At 38.3% G+C, this 24,610-nt stretch overlaps 1 long non-coding RNA gene across 1 annotated transcript; it reads right to left on the reverse strand.

Moving 5' to 3' along the window:
- Positions 1–506: 506 nt before the first annotated feature.
- LOC135295528 (uncharacterized) lies at positions 507–15,565 on the reverse strand. The gene is made up of 3 exons (XR_010357655.1): positions 15,490–15,565; positions 13,451–13,514; positions 507–642 (listed from the first exon to the last, which is right to left on the reverse strand). It is a non-coding gene; the product is annotated as an uncharacterized LOC135295528 (long non-coding RNA).
- Between the last annotated feature and the right edge of the window lie 9,045 nt (positions 15,566–24,610).

Consider the following 24,610-nt stretch of genomic DNA (forward strand, 5'->3'; position numbering starts at 1 on the left):
TAGAAAGACAGAGGAAGAACTGATAAAATAATAAATATTAATGAAGTTTTGTCTTCCTGTTTCCAGACACTTCTCTTTTATATTTTCCCCCATTTACATACTTTAAAAAGGATTCTAAAATTCTATGGTTTATTTCCCACCTCAGAAAAGAAGTTAAAGTTAGAATGTTTGACTGATAGCATTCTAATTAATTTCTTGATTACCTGCAAGCATCCTGCTTTGGGAGATACTCAGGCTTGACTGGTGATCTGAGCAATAAGACTTTCCAAAGTCAAGTATTGGTAATATCAGGGTAAAAGCAAAGTGCCTTTCCATCCATTTTAGAACAATCCTTCTGTAAAAATATGTCATGATTCAGGTAGGTCAGTGTGTATTTTCTCACATTTCACAGCAGATGGAAGTTTAGATATTTACTGAGAGATGAAACTGGAGGCTTAGTCCAAGATATAAAGTAGATGAAGAGGACACAGCAATATAATCCTTCTGGGATACCAGGGATCAGCAGTGTCTTCAGTGCCAGTTAAGTTAATTTGGAGAAATACAGTTGAAGCTCACAATCACAAAATATAACAGGATACCTTCCACTAATTCTGCCAGGAACAGGAGAGGATGCAAGTTCAGCTTTTCTCAGGATCAGGTGTGCTGTACAACAGAGAGAGAAAAGTCAACTTAGATTAAACAGAAGCTACCCCTACTGCTCTTATTGTCTCTAGAGAACTGTATTTCTTACACTTTGAAATTGAATAGTTTTCTGTCAGTACCTTTCCTTTCCCCACCACCACCTTGCATCCATCCAACCTAGGAGAGAGATAGGAAATTTTTCCAGAAGTATTACTGGACAGACTGCTTAGCCCATGCAACTATCAAGTGAGCTGTGCCAGAGAGGACTGGTGAATTTGTAGGACAGTCAACTTAAGTAGTTTACAGTAAAATGTTTAGGTTAGCCAGTGTTTTATAGACTGGCATTTTGAACAGGTTTGTACTTTAGTAAGAAACTCTTTACTTACAAGAATTTTGAGTTGCAACCTTTGTGTTGTTATTAAGATGAGATTTAAATGCACTTTTATCAGACTTTCTTTGTAAATTTCAAAAAGACAAAGACCCATTTTTGTAATATCTTGTGTTAGGCAGCAACTGTTTATGTAAGCAGTCCAGTCAAAGATTATCCAGGAAGTATGTCATGCATTTTGAAATGTCACCCCTACATTCAGTAATAGGAGTGACACATGGGCCCTAAGAAAGGAACTCTCCTGCTCAGTTTGGGGAGGAGGTTTGTGTCTGCTTTCCCAAACCACAGTTTAAAGACCACGAGATGAAGTGCAGATGCGGCATGGACAGGACAGCAAAAAGAAGAGTTTCAGAGACCTAGATGGGAAGTTCAAGATCTGATTTGACTAAGCCAGCAACATTCCAGGTCTGGTACCATGACTTACAGAGAAACAAAAAGTACTTCTCCAATGCTGCTTGAAGCAGGACCAGGAAGATTAACCTTTAGCAAAGCAGTTTAGAGTTGGAAAGTTTCTTTAATACTAGGCTAAAATAGGTAGATTGTAGAGAAGGCCAGCTAAAAATTATAGTAAGTTCCATTCTTTGGATTAAAAAAAATAAAAAAAACCCAAACCAATACAAATCCCAAACACCTACTAGGGATTACCAACACATATTTTTTATTCTTTTTGTAAACAAAGGTCCTAGGGCAAATTTTCTGCAGTCTTATGGATCACCAGATGTGTGCCTGAGGTCTGATTTCTGACAATGTCATTGCTGTCAAGTTTTGTGATTTAATATTTATCCCCACACGAAAAGGAACAGTGGACACTCCAGTAGGTGTAGGAGATCCAGTCACCTTCTGAGATCTCTGGATAACCATAACTATGGAAGCGGTGGCATCATTAGGGGATGCAGGGGAAAAGTATTCGTAGGTTGTACATGAATTACAATAAATCAGTAGAAGACTTCAGAATTTAGCATCAGATCTCAGGCACCTCCATTAAAAATGGCTCCTATCAGCTTGAATTTATTGTTGTGTCTCCTCCCTGGAATTTATTAGCAGCTCACTGTCTTGCTAGCCCTCATGATCATATCTCAGAGGCTCTGCAGTTTAGTGTTTTAATTTCAGCTGAGCGACAATTATAGCAGAAGCTCAGTTTTTGGTTAAAAACATACAAAACAAACTTCAACCTTTAAGCCTAAAAATAACAACAAAGCAATTACAGAATTCAGAATACAAAGTATAGTCCAGAGGATATTTGCTACCTTCTGGAACTTAAAATTTCAAAATCACCCATGATCTTGGCACACTTATATTGGTGATACTGTATCTATCCCTTAACTTGAAGAGTCAAACCTATTCTAAGCATCTGGCCATGTTTTTCCCTGAATTGCCAGGAGCTTGTAGCCACTGTCCTGCAGACAATTTATTCCTAAATGAAAATCTCCTGTTCCACAAAATGAAAATAGGACAGCACTGGCATCTGTGGATCAAGATTTCAAGGCTTATAAACCTATTATTTAAGACTGTTATTCTTTGTGATTGATTGTCTATTTACTTAATTAAATAGGACTGCATTCTTTAGATCACTTAACCTCACTCTGACACACTGTAGTGCCAACTTCCATTGCTTCCTCAAAGTAATAACCTCTCGTTTTGCTATTCAAACAGCAGTGCTCTGTATTACAGGGCTTCCATGTGGGATTCATCCCTGCCTTTAAGGCTTTACAGAAATGTGCCACCAGGCAGTGCTCCTCAGAGCCAGGTGCCTTTCAAACAGCTGCATCCAGGCTGACCCAAGGAAAGCACCTCTGGGATAGTCAGAATTATTTCCACACAGTATGTACAGCACAGGAACAAGCAAGAAGAGATCTTTAGAGGTACTAAAGACCAGTCAGGAGTCTCAAAGTTTTCCCAGAGAAAATTCATAGATAATTAGATGTCTGGCAGACACTGTAGCTGCTGAAAATCTTCTTCAGTACTATCTTAAATTGTCTTCTAATTTTCCACTTAAGAAGTTCAAAGTATGGAAAAAGTCTGTTTCCTTGTGAGTCAAACTTAAGGTTCTACTGAAGGTTCCACTTTTTTATTATTCTCCATATGGGAATATTTGTCACTGTTTACTTCTAAAAATAAATACACCCACTACAGTCTTTTTGAGAACAAGTACATAAAACAAATGCGCAAAAATGGCATAATGAATTGCAGTATAAAGGAGATGTATCCTGCTACTGACTTCTCAAACCAGAGGTCAAGTGCACAAGTGGGAAAAACTGAAAACTAAAGAGTAGTCATAAGACTGAAATGTGAATTTAAGTGTTACTAAATTTCTGATTTAGGTACAATAATGAAGGACAGAGTTTCCCTGTTGATGTGTGACAGAAAAGTAAGCACAAAATGAGCACCAGAAGTTCCCTGATACTGAAAATTAAACCTAAACATTTTAAGGAATATCTCTGTTTGAATGTCCTTGCATGTTTTATCTAACAAAAAGGGCCCTGAGTGATAGCAAACAGCCTTTTTTTTTGCCCAGATCTATGCTAAATACATAGGTTTATCACAAATATAGATCACAAAGTACTCCAATCTGCTATTTCCTGAAGTCTGAACTATAATATAAAAGTTATTTTTTTTCCAGCTGAAGCACAAAGGCAGGCAGAAGCTTAGTGAATTTCCACTGTAGCTCACATAGGGCTGGTGGTCTTGCAGAACAGATCTGCTCCATTCCCACTACTTACAATGCACAATGCCTTCCTTCATCAAGGCTTCACTCCCCAGAGGGGAGCTATATTATTTACAACAAGTATTTGTGTTACAATTATACTACTTTTCACACTGCTTTTCATGGGATGAAGCATGACTGTAGTGAGTTTTGCTTTTGAACAGGGCACATGGCATGACCAAGGTGTAGCAGGGGCAAGCTGAGCTGTTTACCCTATGCTAAATACGTCAGGAAATTTGGGGATCATTGTTTTAACTGTGTGACATCTCTGACTGAGCTATCAGGTAGATCAAGTAAAATTTTCCTTGGTCTCATTATTGTAAAAAATTCCCTGAGTTACTGGATAGCTATTGCTGACATCAGCACAGAAATGATGTTGGGCTACTCTCAACCCCAAGAGCCCTCCAGAGACTCAAACCTCTATGAATATGTATGTTGTGCTTCCTGGTTCTCCTTATGCATCACTGAGAGAAATCCTGCAGGACCGAAAGGTAATGAGCCTGCCACTTGTACTGGTTAAACCCACTGACAGCAGCAGAAATTGGCTGAGCTGCTGAGATTTGGTGCCCACAGAAGCACCACCAGAAAGATTGAGCCCAGCCCAGCTGTGCCTGCATGGTCTGCAGCCAGGAAGACACATCTTTCCCTCAGCTTGAACTGAGGCCAAGGTGAAACTGAGACGTGGTAACAAGGAAACTCAGTGCAAAATGCAGACACCAGAATCGGGTGTCTGCTTGAGATGCCTGCCCAACAGAGTCGTCTGCTCCATTACAGAAAGCAATGAAGAAATCAGTACTGCCAAGGGGGCCTCAAAGCTCTTCAACACATCCTTTCCAAATTTCTTTGGACAGGGGTATCAGGTGTAAGTGAGCCCTGCTGGTGTACCCCGGTGATAACCTCTGCAGCTTGGCTATTGCCGTGCAGTATGAGCACAGGGGTCCTTTGCACAGATAATTTATGGCATAAGCTATGAACAGGGCCCAGTGGAAGAGATTTGATTAAATAGGGTGCTTGCTAAAGGGGTAGTTAACCAGTTAGCAAACTCAAAACTACTCATCCCAGCATATATATAGTCATGGTGTTCTGGTTTAACCCCAGCTGGCAACTCAGCCCCACACAGATGCTCGTTCACACCCAGTGGGGCAGAGAACCAGAAGAAAAAAGCAGGGAAAGTTTTGGATTGAAATTAAGACAGTTTAGTAGGCAAGAGAAACAAAGTAAGCCAAGGAATTAATTCACCACTTTCCATGAGCAGGAGGGTGTTCAGCCACCTCCAGGAAACCAGGGCTTCATTGCATGTGACGGTGACTTCGGAAGATTAACTCCATCCCCTCCCAAATCCTTATGGATACTCACCCTCCTTGCTGGTGGGTGTGATTTGCTACTATGAAAAAAAAAATTTAACTATATCCCAGACAAAAACAGGAAGAAGGTCATTCTTATCACAATCAAGGCAGTCATGTCTACACTATCACCTAATTTGTTCAGACACCAGTTAATTTGTTACCTGAGGTGCCCTGACAAAGATGTAAACCTGAGTGGCATTTAAACTGTTTGCTTCTGTCCAGTCCATAGCTCTAAAGGTGCCAATTAAAGCAGACAGCAGAGCACTAAGAAGGTGCTGGTTTAGGCCAGCTGCAGTGAGAATTTCTATTAGTTAATAAAGATTTCTAAATGGCTGCTGGAAATGTCTTGCCAACAAAATGCCAGAAGATTTTTGAAATTACCATATAAGTAATATGATGACCAGGACTTTTAACATTGCACACGAATACATATTTTACATAGGTCTTTTGTAGTTCCTTTTTTCCATTTAAATTTAGATTCCATTATACCTTTGTATACATTTTAATGACTGTATAGATTTTGTAACAGCATTCTCAGACTCGTGAGATGGAGGTTAAATACACAAATTTTCTTCAACCAGCCACACTATTAGAACACAGAGATGAAAAAGACCTATTAGTTCACCTACTTCATTTTTCTGGCCACTGTAAAATTGTTCCCTAAAGTGTATTTTGCAATACTTTGCTGAGACTACTTTTATTTTACCAAAGAACTGGCCACTGCTACTCATGGGACATTTACCACAGCTTAATGAATTTTACATTTAGGAAGTATTTTTCCAGACAATCAGTCTTGTAAATTTTCTTGGTTTTGAAAAAATGTCACTTTATAGCAAACCCCCATAACTAATTGAAAATATTGCTTAAATTCTATTTTTACTTAATGTGAAAACCATTCCAAACTTGATAAACAATATATTTCCTCCTGCCACAAACTTGTCACAAATAACTTTTTTTTTTCAATGGCTGACCTCTATAAAAGATAAGAATTTACTCTGACCAGCAACTCTTTTAGCAATTCTTTTGGCTAAACAGTGACTGCATAAGTTTTTTCAGATATGTCTGATGGTCACAAACTCAAAAACCCCTGTCAGATACCTAAAGTAGCCTTTAGGGAGAATGCACATAAGAAAATCCTAAATGGAAATCCTGAAACACTCTGGCTCAGCTGCTGTGCAAATCTGAAGCCACAATCTTTGCAACAATATGTATTCCAGCCTACAATGTCTCTTCCTGCCCTAAAAAATCTAAAACTAGATCTGACAATTTAATTTCAAATCTGGTTTTTCTCAAAATTAAGGGTTGTTGGGATCTAGGATTTTAGTTTGTGTTTATCTGTAAAGCTTGAGCAAAGTTTTATACTTTGTCTATGTTTTTACCAAGGAAGTCAGCCTGTATTTATTAAACTCTCACCTGCAGTTGTGTTGTCACTTCTAACTTAGCATGCTAAAAGTGATAGGTAAGCACAGAAGTAAATGGGAATAATCCCTTCCACTTTGACAAAATTCATTGTAGGATACTGTCCAACAGGACAAGTTTTAAGCCAGCAGTACAGGAAAAACAATAGAAAATATTTCTGAATTCAAATATATAGAGATACACACACACACACACACACACACACACACACACACACACACACACACATATATGTATGTGAAAAGCCAAGCCAAATGAAAAAACCACTGATGCCTGGGAAAGTGAAATAATAAAAACCCAAAGAACCAAATGTCTTGAGTCTTATGGTACCCTAGAGTCCATCACTGCAGGTGCTGCTGCCCACCCTGATTAAAAGTTTTCCTTACTCCCAGACTGAGCACCACATTTTTCCTCAAGATTTTGCTCTCATTTTATGTTCTTAGAAGAGCGTGTCCTGTAAGACTAGAATTGCAAGATTAAATTCAGGTAGGCTAAAAATTCACATACCGTAAGAACACATGCATTACAGAGCACTTCCTCTTCACAAGTTCTGTGGCCTTTGTTACTTTTTAATTTACTCTATTTTCTCCCTGTGTCACTGTGATAATACTCCCTTGGTATTTTTTCATCCTTTGTCCAAATTTGGAAAAAAATTCACTCCATGCTGACTTGTCTGTAATTGATGGTTTAGTAGCATCATGGGCAAAGTGGCTCCTGAGCATTTTTAAATCATGGCAGTAATTTATCTTGGGTACAGAGGTAAGTTTAACTCCCCTGTGCTTTCAGGAGGAGATATTTTACCTCTGAAGGATTTACTTCCAAGCAGTGCTTTCATACAACAGCATCATTTTTAAATTGTTTCTTTAAAAATAGCTATCATAAGATAAACAATGAAATCATACTATTCTAATGCATTAAGTGCACACAAGACTTTGTATTCATGAGAGGTTTAGCAGGTTTTAATTTTTTTTTCATGAAAAACAGGATTTAAGCATGGGTTTTTCACGTGGTACCATACCAGAGTCGTGTGGAAGAGCCATAGAAGAACTGATGGAAACTGAAAAAATGCATGCCGCAGAAATCCCAACTGTGGAAATATCTTGAGGCTGGAGTCTGTTGGGCTGCAGAATTCAGAACTTTGCTCAGAATACAGAACTGTTCCCTGTTCATGACACAGCCTGAGGTAAGCAGTGGGAGAGCCAGAGCCATGGATTTGTTCATTAACATCTCTGTAAGCTGATCCTAAAGCATCAGTATCAAAGGCTTTCAGGGTATATTAGCAGATACATCTTTCCACGTGAGTTGTGCTGAAGGGAAGTTCAGGACCCCCTGCCCAGATGATTTCTGTGCAGACAGGGAGTGGCAGCCCCTGAGGGTTTGCCCCACAGTGTACAGTGAAAAGCACATTAACCCCCACTTTTTTTTTCTCTAGTTTGTTGTCTGTCTGAGCCAAACTACTGTGTGTTTAAGAACTGTTAACCTCTGACAGAAAAGAGAAAGGTTGGACAGAGAACCTTCCTTTGTTCATGTTTATTAGAGTTAACCATAGATACAGAAAAGAGATGTCAGTATGTGGTATTGAGTCTTGCATGCCTGGAAGCTTATCTGTACTTTTAGCTGAATCTAATAGCTCTGATAAAAGATGTAACCACTCTGCCAAGACCTTGCACTGTTTACATCCTCAGACCTTCACGGCTATAGCATTGCTGCTACATCAACAATGTTATTGTCATTGTCAGGTCACAGCTGAAGTAGCTGGAAAATACATTCCACATGGATCTCACAAGAACCATGAAGGCTGTCACTGCTCCTAATCATGTTATATGCAAAACTGGAAAGGACAAGAAATTGCATTAATCTCATGGCTCATATGCCACCTTTGATTCCTGAAGGTGCCATTAAAAATGGAGCAGATGGGTAGGCAGTTGAACCAAAAATTTACAGATGCAAGGGCTCTTTCTGCACATCCTGACAGTGAGAGATGTCTAACGGAAAATTCCCACATCCCTTGGTGCCCTGCCAGCATGGTTTTCTGGTACCCTTTTGTTCTGGGGGAGCAAGGATAATGCCGTGGGGAAGGGTTGGTGGATCCCGCTCAGCTCTGCTCCCACCAGTACTGCCAACCCTGTACAGGGTTTCCTGCAGGCTTGCTAGATCCACCTCCTCCAGCAATGGATAAGAAATGCTGGGTGAAGAGGTTAAGTCAGGACGTGGGTTGCAGTCTGATTTGATACTACCCACACCTCCTTCTGTGGGTCACTCTGTGACGTGGGTGCTGAAATACTTGTCATTGTCAGCAAATGCTTATTTTGAAGGTGCCCCTGTCACTACAAAGCATTGCTTAATTCATCCTTTCAAAAGAGAAAAGTATTTAGAGCAAAGTTTAAATGTAATAAAAAGCCTGTGCAGATGGAAACTGTCTAATTTTTCAGCTGTCCTCAGCTCAGCTTAACTCTGCTGCAGGGGCTGTCAGCAGCTCCCAGAAATGCCGCAACTCTAGGGGAAGTCCAAGGGAAGCTGACTTACACAGAAGACAATGCAAAGGATTTTCTTGTAAAACAAATATGTTCTTTCTAATGAGCACTCGTGCGTCCATGGATGTGAAGGGTCATCTCGCAGATCAACACACAGGCTCTGCACAAGGATGGAGAAAATCTGCAAGAAGATCTGAGCCAGGCCTGTCTCAGCTCAGGAAACATTTGGCCAATTAAACATTGAACAAAATTACTTTGATGCGAGTTTATTGCAATTCTTATGCATCCACATGTCCCACTCCCATTTGAGCAATGAAAAGTTGCCTCTTTGTGTTTCTTTCCAGTTTTTTTGCAAAGAAAGTAGAAGTGTCTGCTGTGACACAGCAGTTCAGCAGCAGGCATGGGGAGTGTGACTTGTTCCTCATTTTTGCCTGAAATGTTCTCATAGCAGATATTTTTATAGGCAAATCCCTTCCACCATTTATAAATATATATGAACAGAGATGCTCAAAAATTGTTTTGGCACATGTACCAGACACTGATTTTTCTTCCTTAAGAGTCAGTAGCATTTTGGAAAAATGATGCAGCTGAGCACATGAATTTCCACTTAGTCAGTTAATGTGTGACTTCATGGACAAGTACATTAAGTTACTTGTTTTCCATTTTTACCCTCAGTTTTCATCGTAGTGGAACATTATGCCCCATTTTTGATGCTGCCTCTGGTGAACCTCTAACTTCAACAGATTGCCAACAAATCACTCTATGAGAGTTCCAGTTAGCAAAAAAAATTCCATACTTTTAAACATAACACATGCAAGAAGAGTGAGGGTTTCTCTTTGACTTTCAAAGACACATCATGAACTTGAATAGATCTTGGAGCATGGACCTCCACATTTGTCCCATCTTCTTCTTTTCTCCACACACTTTCCACAGATTTTTACTAATGGGGCACAGATGCCCATCTCGTTAGTCTTCCAGAGCTACAACAGCCACATTAAACCACTTTTTAAGAAATTCTGACTTTCAGAACTACTTTCAAAGTGTTTGAGATGGGAAAGCAAAGAAAAATCAAGCAACTCAAGCCGAAAAGCTTTCCTAAAATCCAACATTGCCCAAAATGCAAAATTAGTCCAACTAACAAGCTGTCTATATGCAACCTTTCTTAACCTTCTCTGTATAGTGCAATAAAGTCTCCAGAGACAAAATCTAACATGAATGCAATACATTTATTAAAAATATTATTTGGTTTTCTTCTGTATTAAATATTCATAAAACTCTAATTTTTGGGAAACATTTGTCTACATGGACCTCAGGTCATAATAAAACTGGTTCTGTACTCTGCAGTAAGGCAGAAGATCCCCTGAACAACCAGACTGACTCATTGATACAGGTCTGCATCAGGTCATTATGACTTTAGGTCATGTACACCCTCTGTTTTGTCTGTGAAAACAGAGAGAAAAAGAGTTCACTTAACTAAACTGGAACTGCTTCTGTAAACAACTGTTTTCCTGGCTTAGATTAAAGCCACTTGCATTTTTAAATGCAAGATCAAAAATTAATCCAAATTCCAACAAACGCCCTAGTCTCGGGCATTCATGCATAAATTATTTGTAATTAGCCAATCTGGGTGCTTCTGAGGAAAAAATGCAGATCTAAAATTCATGCACTGTTAGATCAGGGAGTCATTATGACTGAAAACGGGTTTGTAATGGAAACTGCAACTTTTAGCTATGCCAGTGTGAGCATGCTGTTCTAATATGCATAGTAAAATGCTGTAAAATAACAAGACTGCAAACTTTACTGCAGCAACTGTGCATTAAAAGGCAATAAAGCGCACGGCATTTATAGCAGATTCAGTCAGTAATAAATTTCAACCCTTTCTGCTATTTTATAGTACCTATAATGAACAGAGCTGTGATTTGCATTCAGATAGTGCACACAAGAAACAATTCAGGAAACCATGCAGTGCCTTGATGAAAACAAAGCATGATTTTCTGTCCACTGCTGTGTAGAAATTGTGCACAGGGATGAAAGGGAGCTCCTCCAAGACTTCCAGTAATAGACAATTCCTCTACTGTTAGCAAATGCTCTGTACACCTTCACATTCACAACAGGTGTTGCAGGAGCAGCTTATCCTTCTTGAAAGGAGAAGGAATACAGGCCTGCAGAATGGCTAATGAAAGGTAGGGCTGTGACTAGTATGAGAAAGTATTTAACAAGGTCTCCACACTGACTCTTCAAGACTGTGAATTTCCTTTTCCTTTTCCTGTTTACAAACCAAGAACTACATTTTTCTTCAGCTAGAGGCTAGTGTTAATACCCGAATTTAGGTCACTGAAAGTGTTTGGGTGGATTAATGCCTTGTGAATGAAGGCATCCCACTCAAGTTCTGCTTGTGGATGAGATTGTCCTCCAGATCTGAGTCCAGCACAGGATCTGCGCTGACTCACTGCCAGTCCTAGATGAAACAAGCGGGGCTTTTTGACTACATTTGTACCACAAAACTCAGAAATGTTTTTTAATTTCCAAAACCAATTGCATAATTCAGCTCTTTCCTAACCTCACCACGTGTGGAGACTTGAGCACAAACTAGCTTCCGCTGGTTCTCTCCTACTCCCCAGACACATATGCTGTTCTCCACAAGAGGAGTCTGCCAGGAGGCACTGGGCACTGATCAGCTGCTGCCTACATAATTAGCAGGAAAGTAGCAAGCTGGAGTCATTCAAGAAATTATCTGCACTTCCTCTTGTAAGATGAAGTTCTGAAGTCTATTTAACTGAACCGAAGCCTATAGTCTGTAGACTTCAGTCTGTTTTCCTTTAATCTGGGCACAAAACACACTGTTTACTTGCACTAGATCTGCTGAGAAGGAGTTAATAATCTTTATAATGGCCCATATGGTTCTGTGGTTTGGATCTGTGACTAGAACAGTGTTGATTATACACCTGACCAGTGTTTTGGCTGTTGCTGATCAGTGCTTACTCAGCAGTAAGGGCCTTCTCTGTCATTTTGTTTCCATAGACAATAAGGTTGGGGATTACCAAGATGGGACAAAGCTGGGACAGCTGACCCAAATTGGTCAAAGGGATATTCCACACCAGGTGATGTCATGGTCAGCAATAAATAAAAAAAAGATGTGTAGAGGTTTTTCCACTGCAGCTGTTGCTCAGAATCTGGCTGAGCATTGGTCTTCTTGTGGGAGATGGTGAATGATTATGTGTGCACTAGTTATTGTGTGTTGCTTTGGTTTTCTCTTTCCTTCATTTATGAACTGTCTTTATCTACAAGTTTTCTCACTTTTGTTCTTCTGACAGTCTCCCCCATTCCATGGAGGCAAGCAGGAGTGTAGGTGCTTAGCTGGTGGCCAAGACAGATTGACCACAATACAGTGTCTTGCATGTTGGTAAAAGTGGGTCTGTATTGATAGGCTGTGTTAGAGCAATAGCTGATCACTGATGACTACAGATTTACTGGAATGTATTGATCTGGCAATGGCTCATATCAAAGACTTTACAGTCATAAATCCATTCTGCTTGAACTTATATTAGCACAAATAGTCAACAAACATGAAGAGCAGACAAAAGATGAATCCAATATGAAAACTATTATTAACAATTTTTCAACAGATCACACTACTATATTATAACATCCTTGATTTCATATACATTGTCAAGTGGTTTTTTGTCTGAATAGTATTAGATAGTGAAAAATTGTTATGATAAACAAACAATTACCTGGACACTGAGATATCAGTTCTGCACTTAATCAGTACAGATGTCAAGTAGCACAGATCAAGGGTGATTTGCATTTCTAAACTACATATATTAAAAGAGCACATGTTTTTATATAACTAAATGTCTGCCCTTTTCTAGTACAATAGGAAATCCTCGCATGGGGCTTCAAGCAATCTGATTTAGTGGAATGTGTCCCTGGCCAGGGCAGGGAGCTGAAAACCAGATGATCTTTAAGGTCCCTTCTGACCCAAACCATTCTATGATTCTATGATATTGCCTAAATAGAGTAGAACCAATGACAATCCTGAACACATTACTAATACCTCCTGCTCAGTACTCAAATAGTTTAACAAAAACCTGGGAGGTGTTATTGAAGATAATGAAGGCAGTGATGCAGAAATGTAACATTATAACAGTAATAGAAGTTTCCTCACTGGAGTGGTGTTTGCACATGAAATGGGAAAATATGGTGGGAGAAAGAGAACAGTTTTAAAACAGTGCAATAAAACAACTTGCCTAAGCTTGACAAGTTTCTGGCCAGTTCAGAACCACTGTTTTTGCGACTGCCAAATCTAATAGACAGTCAGAGGTTCTGGACTCTGACATGTCACACACCAATAAGTGCTAAAGTCTGAACAAGTTACCACCTGCCAAGTGGACACTGTCCCAGTAGCAGGTAGAATGAACTTTCTCAATTCTATAGAAAAGAGAGTACATGAATAGTCTCTGAAATGCATGTAGACAATTATTTCAGTGATTCTTACCTCAGTATTGGAATGTAATCATCTCACCAACTCTTCTGCATCTAGATACTTGCAAGGGAGTTTCCTAAAAACACCAAAAAAGAGATTAAGGTATTGTGGAAAGTTGGGTCAGCTGAAACCTATGAACACTCCAAAGAAATTGATGACAATAGACAGAACTCAAGTAGACTAAGGTTATAATATAATGCATGCACAAAAGTCTCTCCACTGTTTTTACTGAAAAGTATAACCAAACTTTTAAAGTTAAAATTTTCACATCATTAAGATAACACATTGAGAAGGCATGGACTACTGAAGTATAATAGTGATGAAATTTTCTTTCATGTTGACATATGAATGAATTTAGCTTAGTGCTTCACTCCCCTACACAGCTGTAATAAACTAGGTTTTTTTTTTACTCTTCCTAATGGAATAGCAAAAGGTACTAAATTGGAGGGGTGAAACATTTGCAAACAATCAATATTAGGATGTTATTTTTCACTTTTAGAACTGCCTAAAAGATAGTCCAGATTACCATTTCCAGTCCTTTCAACAACCATTCCTCTTATTGCTAGAATTAGAGTAATTTCCCCAATGATTTCATGATGGTTTTTTTTTCTGTGGGATGGGGTCACTTAGACATCACACATCATTGCCTGGCAATTTATCATCATTTACAACAATTTCAACGTTTTAAATAAACATTACCAACTGTTCAGTTTCTTTCAGGGTCAACAGTGCCTTTAGATGCCAGCATTGCCAGCTCACAACACAGGTGAGAGTACCCAGGGCTATTTGCTGTAGGTCAGGCTGCTGCAATATTTAACCCGAGGCAGTGATCTTTCCTGGCCATCCATGGAGCATAGGTTACATGCAAGAAGTGTTGGGAAAGCTACTGATGTGGGGTAAAAAAATCTCAGTATCCAACAACTATATTTTATTGCAGTCATTTGCTGGAAGGACATGCCCTGGGCTGCATCAAAAGCAGCCTGGCCAGCAGGTAAAGGGAGGTGATTGTCCCCCTCTACTCTGCTCTCATGACATCCCACCTGCAGTGCTGCATTCAGCTTTGGTTCCCCTCAATATAAACAGGGTACGGATTTGTTGGAGTGAGTCCAGAGGAGGCTATGAAAATGATCAGAGGGCTGGAGCATACATCCTGTGAAGATGGGCTGAGTGAGCAGGAGCTGTTTAGTCTGGAGAAGAGAAGGTTTTGGGGAGAGACATTATAGTGGCCTCTGTGTCTAATGGAACCTTACAAGAGAGGTGGTGAGGGACTTTCTACAAAGCCTGTAGTGACAGGACAAAGGGTAAGGGTTTTAACTGAAAGATGTTAAGTTTAGTTTAGATATTAGGAAAATATCTAAACTAACTGCACTGTGAGGGTGGTGTGGCACTGGCACAGGTTGGCCAAGTTGTGGATGCCCCATCCCTGGAAGTGTTCAGGGCCAGGCTGAAAGGAGCTCTGATCAACGTGGTCTCATGAAAAGTGTCCCTGCCCATGGCAGGGGATTGGAACTAGATGGTTTTTTAAGGTCCCTTCCAACCAAAACCACCTTATGATTCTATGTCTCTAAGACAATTTGAGTCACTGTCAGGTGACTTATTTGCCAGCTGTGCACAGTAAGCAGCTATTTATATAAGCAGCTATTTGCTCTTTGCAATCAGTCTTCTTCTCTTAGCTTTATGAGCAGACTGGAAGCACTTCTAAGGAGCAATCCACAATGCTTGCAGCTTCCTGAGCTCATTAGAAGACCAACTGAATTTCCAAACTTGAAAAGGAAAAATATCTTAGCAGTATAATCCTAGAGAGAATTGCTGCACATTGAAGACACGCAGAAAAGGTGAACATTGCCTTACTTCCTAGGATCAGTGATATACACTGTTTAGAGGATAAGACATAAGACATACTTAAACATATTGTTTGTAAGCCAGTCTAAATTCAGCTTGATGAAATGCACAGCTAATGCTACAGATGAAGGAAACACTGGTTAAAAGCATGGACACTTATGAAGGATGATAAGGTGGAGGTGACTTGAAAGATTACATTGTCTACTCACAGACTGCCATATATTTTATGAGCTTCTGATTTTAATTCCTTCAGAAAGCTTTTGGTATTTGTACTCAAGTTAAGAAGTCACAGGCGTGTGACTAACCCAGCTTTAACACCAGCTGCAGGAATGACTCATTGGATATTTTCCCTTTTAGAAAAAATATGTGTTTCAAGCTAAAAATAGCAGTTTCATTTTGATATTCCTCTTTTCTTGGTTTTTTTTTTTCATTGCTGAAAGAGACAAAGCGTTCCCTATAAACACACTTCTAAGAAACTGTGTGTGAGACTAAAAATTTCAAGATTCTTCTTGAATTACTTATGTTCTCCAGGCACATTTCATTTAACTTCACTACAGCATTCTCAGTTCATGCCATTAAACATTATCTCAAGTTTTTGCTATAATAGGATTTGGCAAGTTGATGTTCAGCATAATAAGTCCCAGTCTGAACTCTACATCAATATTCAATACTTTGGGGAAATTTATGAAGTGCATCAGCCTTTAAGGGGCACTTTTGAAGAAAACAGCACAAGCATTTTATGTGCACATTTTCACCCCCTATGGATCCAAAACATCATGCAGTGGGAGGAAAACAAGTATGGTCTTTATATGCAGGTCTGCCTTGGTAAAAGTTGAGTCTTGTTCTAATTAATAACCAATTACCCTAAGTGGTTTCTTTTATGTTGGGTTTTTAGGGTGTTTAAAATAAGGTCAGGTTAAATTCCATGCTGGCAATCTTCAGCCTAAGTTTTTCTCCAGAAAAAGGATCACAGGTATTGAGAAAACTGCACACCTTTTCATATTTCATAAGAAACAGCCACTCTTGCCTCCATACGTAATGTTCAGCCCATTATTACTATGAAATAAGACTGCAATATATTAATGGATCTGGAAATAGTCTTGAAGTCTCATGTATTTTTCAAGATATTGAAATGTGTCTCAGCATATTTTACTAGCATATGGCATTGTCATTTTCCATCAGGTGAAGAGGAAGAAGCAAGGAAGAAATGCTTTCCTCTCACAGGCACTGAAGTTGCAGCAGTTGGAATTAGAATGAGACAGTAACTGCATTGAGAAAAGGCCCCTTTATCAATGCTTCATATGCTGCAGAATCAAAAAAAAAATCCCTGCCTACCCAAAGTCCAAATATTCATCACAAAATGCCATTTAAAATTTAGTCATGTGCTAGACATGATCAGAGCTTTAACCTCAGTGTGAGAATTGCATCAAGGTACTCAGTATAAATATTTCCTATATTCTACTAAATGCCTTATGTTGTTTTGTTGGTGTTTTTTTGGTTGGTGGATTGGTTTGTTTTATTTTGTGCTTTGTTTGGGTTTTTTTTGTTTTCTTTTTGTTGTTGTTGTTGTTTGGTTTTTTGTTGTTGTTTTGTTTTTTTTTTCCTGTTGATTGTTGTTGGTGGTGGTTTTTTACCTCAGACACAGAAGGATGAGATATTAAGTCATGTTTAATATTTATAGGTAATTATAAGAAGCTGTTTTCTGTCACCAGGGAAGACTAACTCAGGTCAATTGAACAAAAGCATCATTTCAATCAGTTTCCTTCTTCAGCATAGCCCCTAAAAATACTTCTTTGCAGTCTAGTGAAACTTTATTTTGCTCAGTAAAATGGTATATTCTCTTCATATATATTTGTTTTAAAGAGTGCATATGTTAGCATACATTGTTAGAAACTATTTTTCTATCAATATTTTAGAGACTGAAGAATAGCATCTTCCTTATTCACAATCCTTCTGAACATTGTTTCAGACTGCATTTTGCAGAAAGCTGAATTTTAAATGAAAACAACTAAGACAGAAATGTTGCATTTCTTAGAATTAATTTACTTTTTTTTTCCTGGAATATCTATCATACATGAAAATAGGTTTAAACTATCACAAGTATCTTTTCTTGAATAACAGGAGAATTTTAACATCATTTAATAAATTTTGCCCAAAACAAAATTTATTAAATTATGTTAAAATTTGACCAAAATTTTTGTATACTTAGGTACTTAGATATGCCTATATACAATTATGTATTTATATTGAGCAGACACTTGATTGTCTAAACAACTCTGAAAATACAAGGCCCTATGGCCTTTAAATCTTTAAAATTAGAACGTTGCAACCTTTCTAACTTCTCGTTTCCTTCACAAGGTGGAAAAATAGTAAACTTCGAATTTTTCAGTTACCATTTTGTCTTCTTGCTTCAAATGATCAGCTCTAAATGAATTAAATACTTTCATTTCAACAGAAAGACTGGAAGAATATGTAAATAAACAAAGACCTCTTCATAGTGCAAGCATCACACTGATCTTTGGGAAAAAATAATATGAGCAGCATGGTATCATAAATTTGTAGCAGGGTCAGTAGATCTTAAAAAGATTAAAATGTTTCCCAGTTCTTTACAAAAATATAAGCAGGAACACTCTTGAATTTAGTGAGATTTTTATGATACTACATTAAAAAAATTAAAAATATTCAGCTTAGTAAATAAACGCAAGTCTTCACATACTTTAGCTCCCAGTTTCTATTTGGGGAGCTGTAGTCCTGTTAACTGTATTAAATAAGATGGCTTTACTTTGCTACTAAATGAGAACACTTATGAAAACTTCAAGGAAAACATTCTGGTATTTTTCTAGAAGTCTGACCTTTCCTTATAGGAATAGCATTAATAATTACAGATTTTCCTCAAATTCCTGAATTTCAAAATATTTTTTTCAGAGTAGAATACAAGTAGAAGTGATAACCTGATTTCGAAATATAGCTCAGCCTATTGCTTATTGTATTGCTGGGCAAGTAGGAGCAAGTGGGGGAAAGAACACAGACAAATTGACCAAACATCTGCTGTGTGACTTAATGCTTGACCAATGCGAAGTGTTTAGCTCCTCTGTTAGCAGGAAAATTTCAACACAGAATTCCCCTGAGCTGACAGGAGACTCCAACTGCCTGTGAGAAAAATAGTGCCATTCTTCTATGTTTCATTCCTAGGGCTCTTACAGAGCCCTGGGTAGGACTGACATTATTTGGTTATGCTAGCTGATTTACTATCCACCTAAAGGATAAAGCTAATATACTGCAGCTTATTTTAAATAAGGCCATTTATTGTTTTTATCATATAAATGAAGGATTTAGCACTTCCTTTGAAGCATAAGGCAAGTTGAAACACTTACAATGAGAGGTAATGCAAAATTGAATTTCTAAGGCAGTTTTTTGTTTGTTCTTTTCTTGAAGGCAAGCAGGGTAGCATGTTGAAATGAAATTAGTTGCAGAAACAGAAAAAAAAAACCCCAAAACCAATACTCTCTTATTTCATTATTAAAAAAAAAGGTTTCATTAACAGAATTCAGGAGAGCATTTTTGCCATAGTGTTATCATTCAATTATTATGATACAAATACCTTTACATTTCATTTTGCACAGTTTCTTTATCACCACCGATCTTCAATGTCTTCAATTTGTTATATCATTACATATGGTTTTCCATTCATATTCTCCTCATCTAAAAAGCATTTGTAATTCTGCTTGGTCAGTGATTATGCTGCCTGTGTTTGATGTAAGAGGAATGTATCCCTGTACATTTCAGTATCAGACAAACCTATACACACCTTTATTCTGATGAAAAAGACAGTAATAAGTGTGATAGTTCATGCAGAAGAACTCACAGTACCAGCACCCACTCCCCTCATAGTCTTTCCTATTATTCCTATTATTCTCCATTGAGCCAAAATCTGATCTATCTCTCCCTTCCTCTCCCTCTCCTCTCCTCCCTTTTCTTTTATTTTTTATTCATCTTACTATTAGAAAATAGGAGCAAAACCTATATCAATTTCCATGTTGAACATGTAGTTTACAAATAAAATTGAACTTTTTTGGATCTGGCTTTTGCCTTTCTTTTTCCACCACGGGCATTTATAAATCTAAAGTCCTCCCTTCCACTTAGGAGGGGGACATGACAGTAATGACTTAAAACTAGAAGAGGGTAGATTTGGACTCGATATAAGGAAGAAGTGCTTTGCAATAACAGTGGTGAAACACTGGAACAGGATGTCCATAGAGGTTTTAGGTGCCCTATCCCTGGAAACATTCAAGTTCAGGTTGAGCAGTGTTCTGAGCAAGCTGACCTAGCTGGGGATGTCTCTGCCCAGGGGAGGGAGGTTGAAACTATGTGACCTTTAAAGGTGTCTTCCAACCCAAACTATCCAAAGATTCTGTATTTCTATGATTATATGTGTGGTATGCATTAGGTGATCAAGCACCTTTGAGAGATTCACTTGAGTGCTCCAAGATGGAAGATTATTGAGTGAGTTGTAGTATAGCTTTTTATTTGATTAGATAAAAGTGATAAAAACTTATTTACTGTGAAGGATTTTAACATTTAGAAAATCAAGACCAGTCCTTTAATATGGACTGGTCAATAACAGCATGCTCTCCTCAGCTAAAGACAATACAAAAGGCACTCCAGTTTTTCAGGTTTATCTCATACAACCTTGTTTTTTCTATATGAACTGATTTGTCCTTAGAAATAAAACCACTTGTAATTGACAGGTCAAAAATCAAAGATTAGCATAGATATGGCAGGTAGTGTAATTATGCAGGTAATTTAATCATGAAAATTGAGAGACACACAGGCTACTGCTCAAATCCATAAAGAGCTATATCTGTGTATGTACATAGAGAAAGCAAAACATTTTTATCGTTATAATTTTCCAGTCATTATTTTCTAGCCATTAGAGTCCTAAGCAGAACAGTAACATCTACAGGCCAAATTTGTATAGCAATGCAGGTCATCAAATAGAAGACATGCTAATTATTCCCTAAAATTCATCCTACCAACACAAGATATATTGACAAAAACTTTAAAAAGTTTCTGAGACAAGTCATGTTACCTGTGCTTGGTACAGACTCATCCATGAATGATTTTATTGTACTATAAATCTCCCCTTTTGAGAACTTTCAATAATCTGCTCAAAGTCATTAAATATAATTGATATATTTTTCTAAAAATTATTATATCAGATAACACTGTGAATCTCCTTTTCAAACATGCCCCCTCCCCATCAAAGAAGTCAAGCAATTATTCCTAAAGTGATCGACCAGCCAGTCTCAGAACAGAGCTTTTACAAGAGTCATATTTATCACAACAGGCAACTTTGCTCAGTAAAATTTTTCATGTTGTGTAAATCTGTTGTAGCTAGATACTCGATGGTCTCTTAAAACTATTCATAAAAGCCAAAGGGCAATTACACTCTGAAGGAGTGTTCCCAAAGGTCTCATAGAAACAAGAAGACTGGGACAATACAGATCCATTAAAATGTAATTTCCCAATACCCTTTCAAGAAACAGAGTTGCCTTTACATACAGAACCTTCCTAGAGGGCTCCTGACACCTCACAAGAATGTTGTCTCTACTGACTATTTCATATGTGTGTATTTGAAATCCAGGGAATCCACCTACAACCCCACCATTTCAGAATCTTGAAGCTGCCAGGTGGACTCTGGATGCTGAGTTATTTACTCAGGGTAGCTCAATGAGCACTTAATTCATAACTGTATGTCCTGGGCTAGGTGGCCCTCTGTGGGGGACTCATTTTGGCCTCAAGATCATCAGACTGGCAAGACTTTCTCACATTAAGGTGTATTGTTTTAGATATCCGAGGACTCACAGAGCTTTTACTATTTTATAGTTTCCATACTCATGGGTAAAAATACTGAGCACTTTGCAATCCTAATTCAGTATCTCAAAAATCCAAATTCTAATGAACAGAGAGTCAAAGACTGCTGTTAGCACAAAAACATAAAATGCATATAAAGCATGCTAAAGATGACGTGGGAATGCTAATACATTTAGAGTTTTTATAAGTCTAAGTTTAGATAAACCATGAAAATTATGTCCTATCACATCCTAAAAAGAGGAAAAAAGGATAACAAAAGAGGCAGAATCAAAGGAAATGTTCATATGCGGCAAATGTTGCTCACACATCTAGAACAAACCACAAAATTGGATTAAATTGTCTAGACAACGACCAAAATTAAAATTTAGGTCAAAGGTTAAATTTAGTTTGTCAAGAGACAGACAATTAATACTCCCACTTATTACCCTTGTAATAATGAAGTTTCCTCTCAGTGATTAGATCATAAAAAATCCAATCAGCAGTTGTAATGAGATACTCTCTTCTGGCTTAACAGCTGAGGATTGGACAAGATTAGGCCTTTCTTAAGCAGACCATCCATAAGTGTTTCTTAATATTTAAACCCTATAGGAATAAATGTATTAAAGCTCTGTATATTTATACAATTTCAAAGTTTGCAGTTTTTTTCATGAACTATTGTATACTCATTTGTCTCATTTAATTTTTCCATAAGCCATGCTTCAGAAAAATCCTTGACTTTCAGAAAACCTTCACATGATCTTCCTAACCAAAATTTCTGCCCTGTAGCTGAGTAAAAATGAGTTTGCCATTTTTAAGAAGCCACAGACTTTGCATTAACCTAGCAATACCCATTCTCTGCATTTGTCTGCAAATCTCTTGTCCTGAACGGATTTTAGCATGTTACAGCTGTGACAGCAATTGACTAGAGGTCACATAGCTATGTCCCAAATTGTTTTAGCCTTAGTTTAGCTGTGTGCAATGGTGCAGTGCAATGAATACCTACTGCTAACTAATAGGTAATGACAACAAGTAGTTATTCTGGGTGGGGTGAGCTGTCTAGAATAGAATCCTAGAATAAAAAGGTAGTGTAGTATAGCAACAGACATACCCAAAAGCCAAAGACTGCAAACACAGTGGTAGTGGCCAATTACTTGGCACTGTAGGAGTGCCGCTGTGTGTGTCCAGTAAAATGTTTTTAAAGGATAAGAAAACAGAAGAGAAAAGCAAACAAAATATTAAATTGGGAGTTAAAGAATGCAACATTTTAGTTTAGATAGCATATAAAGATAATTCAAGCAGATTCCAGGCTGAAGAATGCCAGAATCACTCCTCCCTGCAAAAAATTTGGGACACCGATCACTTCTTTGAAACCTCCTCTGTTCTCTTGAGAGGGCTGTGGCAAGACAAGGGAAGAGGATGGATGAGCAGAACAGCAGGGAAAAGTGGTAGGTACCAGAAAGTTTGCATACATCAGTCCTAACTGTGTTGTTAACAGGTTAGCAATATTGTAAATGAACCAAAAAAAGTTTTAGTTAGACATAAATGATTTTAATTAAACTCATGGTGGATTCTTGGTTCCTCTTAGGAAGCTTAGCTCTCATCAAGATTTTTGATGCAACAGCATGCATTTGCGACAATTTCCTTTTCATCTGTAATTCAGATTTCATCCACTTTTTCTCTTTTCTATCATTTTCTTTTGAAATGCATGAAACTGAAGCAGGAAGAAAATCAGACACTTTGCAGAATATTCCCTTAATTCCCATAGATATTTTGCAATGTTCGCAAGTTATACAGTATTGAAAAGTGCTGTGAATACAATTTTTAATATGTTTTTTAATAACATTCCTGAATTCCCCAAAGAGTGGAAACCTTTAATTTCTTGAAGTATTTTTTGGGAAAATAAGTGCACTGACTTGACTGTTCTCCAAGCAGTTTCACACTGAGTTATATGACAAAAAGAAGTTACCAACATTGTAAGTTGATCATCTCATCATTTTATAGTAGCTAGTATGACATGACTCTGTTTAACAACAAGCAACTTAACTTTCATGAGGAAGGACACTAACTCACTGAAATGCCATACATGTTGTTCCATTAAAGTCCAGGAATTCAGAAGAAGGAATTCAGTAAAATATCTCCACTCATCCTGTGGGAGAGCACGCTGCCATGGAAGCTGTCTCACAGTACCAAGAGAACACAAGAGTTCTCTGCTGGTGGACAGCCAAGATCAGAGGGACTTCTGTGGCTCAACGCCAGCCCAACCTCTCTCACACTGTGCTCTGGCTGTTAGTATCAGACAGAAAGTCAAGGCCAGGGCAACCCTCTGTCCCTCTGTCAGAAAACACTCGCGTCACCGTGGCTGCTGGTAATGGTGAGGGAGGAGGGAGCCAAGTCAGGCTGTACAGACCTGTGTTAAGGGCCAGCCTTGGTATCAGATAAACCAGAAACCAGACATCAAAAAGGGAGCTTGCAGGTGGCTCTGCACTCCTCCACAAAGCCTTGTGGTTGTCCCCAGAGGCACAGTCAAGAGCTAAATCCAAAGTCTCACGGTGCAGTGTGTTTCCTTGTTCAGGATATCGACTCTTTTCAGCTTGCGTGGTGCCTTTTTATCCCACAACTACAAACACAGATTTCCTTAGGAGTCATGCTCAATAGACATTCTTGTTTGTGTTAGACTGCTCATGCACTGGGACAGGAAGCTGCAGCATTTCCAATGCATTGATAACAAAAAATAATAAAAAGACACATTCTGTGCAATGAGGTGTAGCTTTGTACGTCAATGAGTAATTGTTAATAGATAAAAGCTTCCTTTGACTTAAAGACTTTCACCACACTTTGTACTTATGGAAAATAAATGCCACTTCCCACATTTAAAATGAATCTGAAACCAAGAGTAGAGTGCTTCAAAAGCTAAATATAGACCTGATCATCATCTGAGTTACTCTAATGCACTGTGGCTTCCAAACTCTGTATGTATGCTCTACATAATTGCCACAGAGTACCTGCTGGGCCTGTGAAGAGGCATCAGAAATCCTAGAGTCTCTCAACTAGAATAATTTGGGTTTCCATGCTTGGGAATGGCATCCTGCTCCATTGTCTGCTAACACCATCCTCACAGCAAAGAGAGGTGTGGAGAGAGGGGAGGAGATAGCTGGCAAACATCTCTCTTCTGCACTGTGATTGTCAGGTGTACAAAATCTCTCAGAAGAATAAGGTATCACTCCAGTTCATTATGAGAACTTCAATGCTGTGTTCATCATATTGGCTACATTCTGTGATGTCTTCATGAAAAACTGACATTATTTTTGGGGACAAAAATTATTTGTAGATTCATCTGTATTGGGTGTGGCTGGGATGGAGTTAGCCTTCCCCATAGCATCCTTCACTGCTTCACAAAGCACTGTGCTTTGCAGCTGGAAGCTGTTTGTAGTGCACCAGTGTTTTGGCTGCTTCTAAACAGTGCTCCCACAGCATCAA

The sequence above is a fragment of the Passer domesticus genome, chromosome 2 (genome assembly GCF_036417665.1).
Source record: "Passer domesticus isolate bPasDom1 chromosome 2, bPasDom1.hap1, whole genome shotgun sequence".
Classification (NCBI taxonomy): domain Eukaryota; kingdom Metazoa; phylum Chordata; class Aves; order Passeriformes; family Passeridae; genus Passer; species Passer domesticus.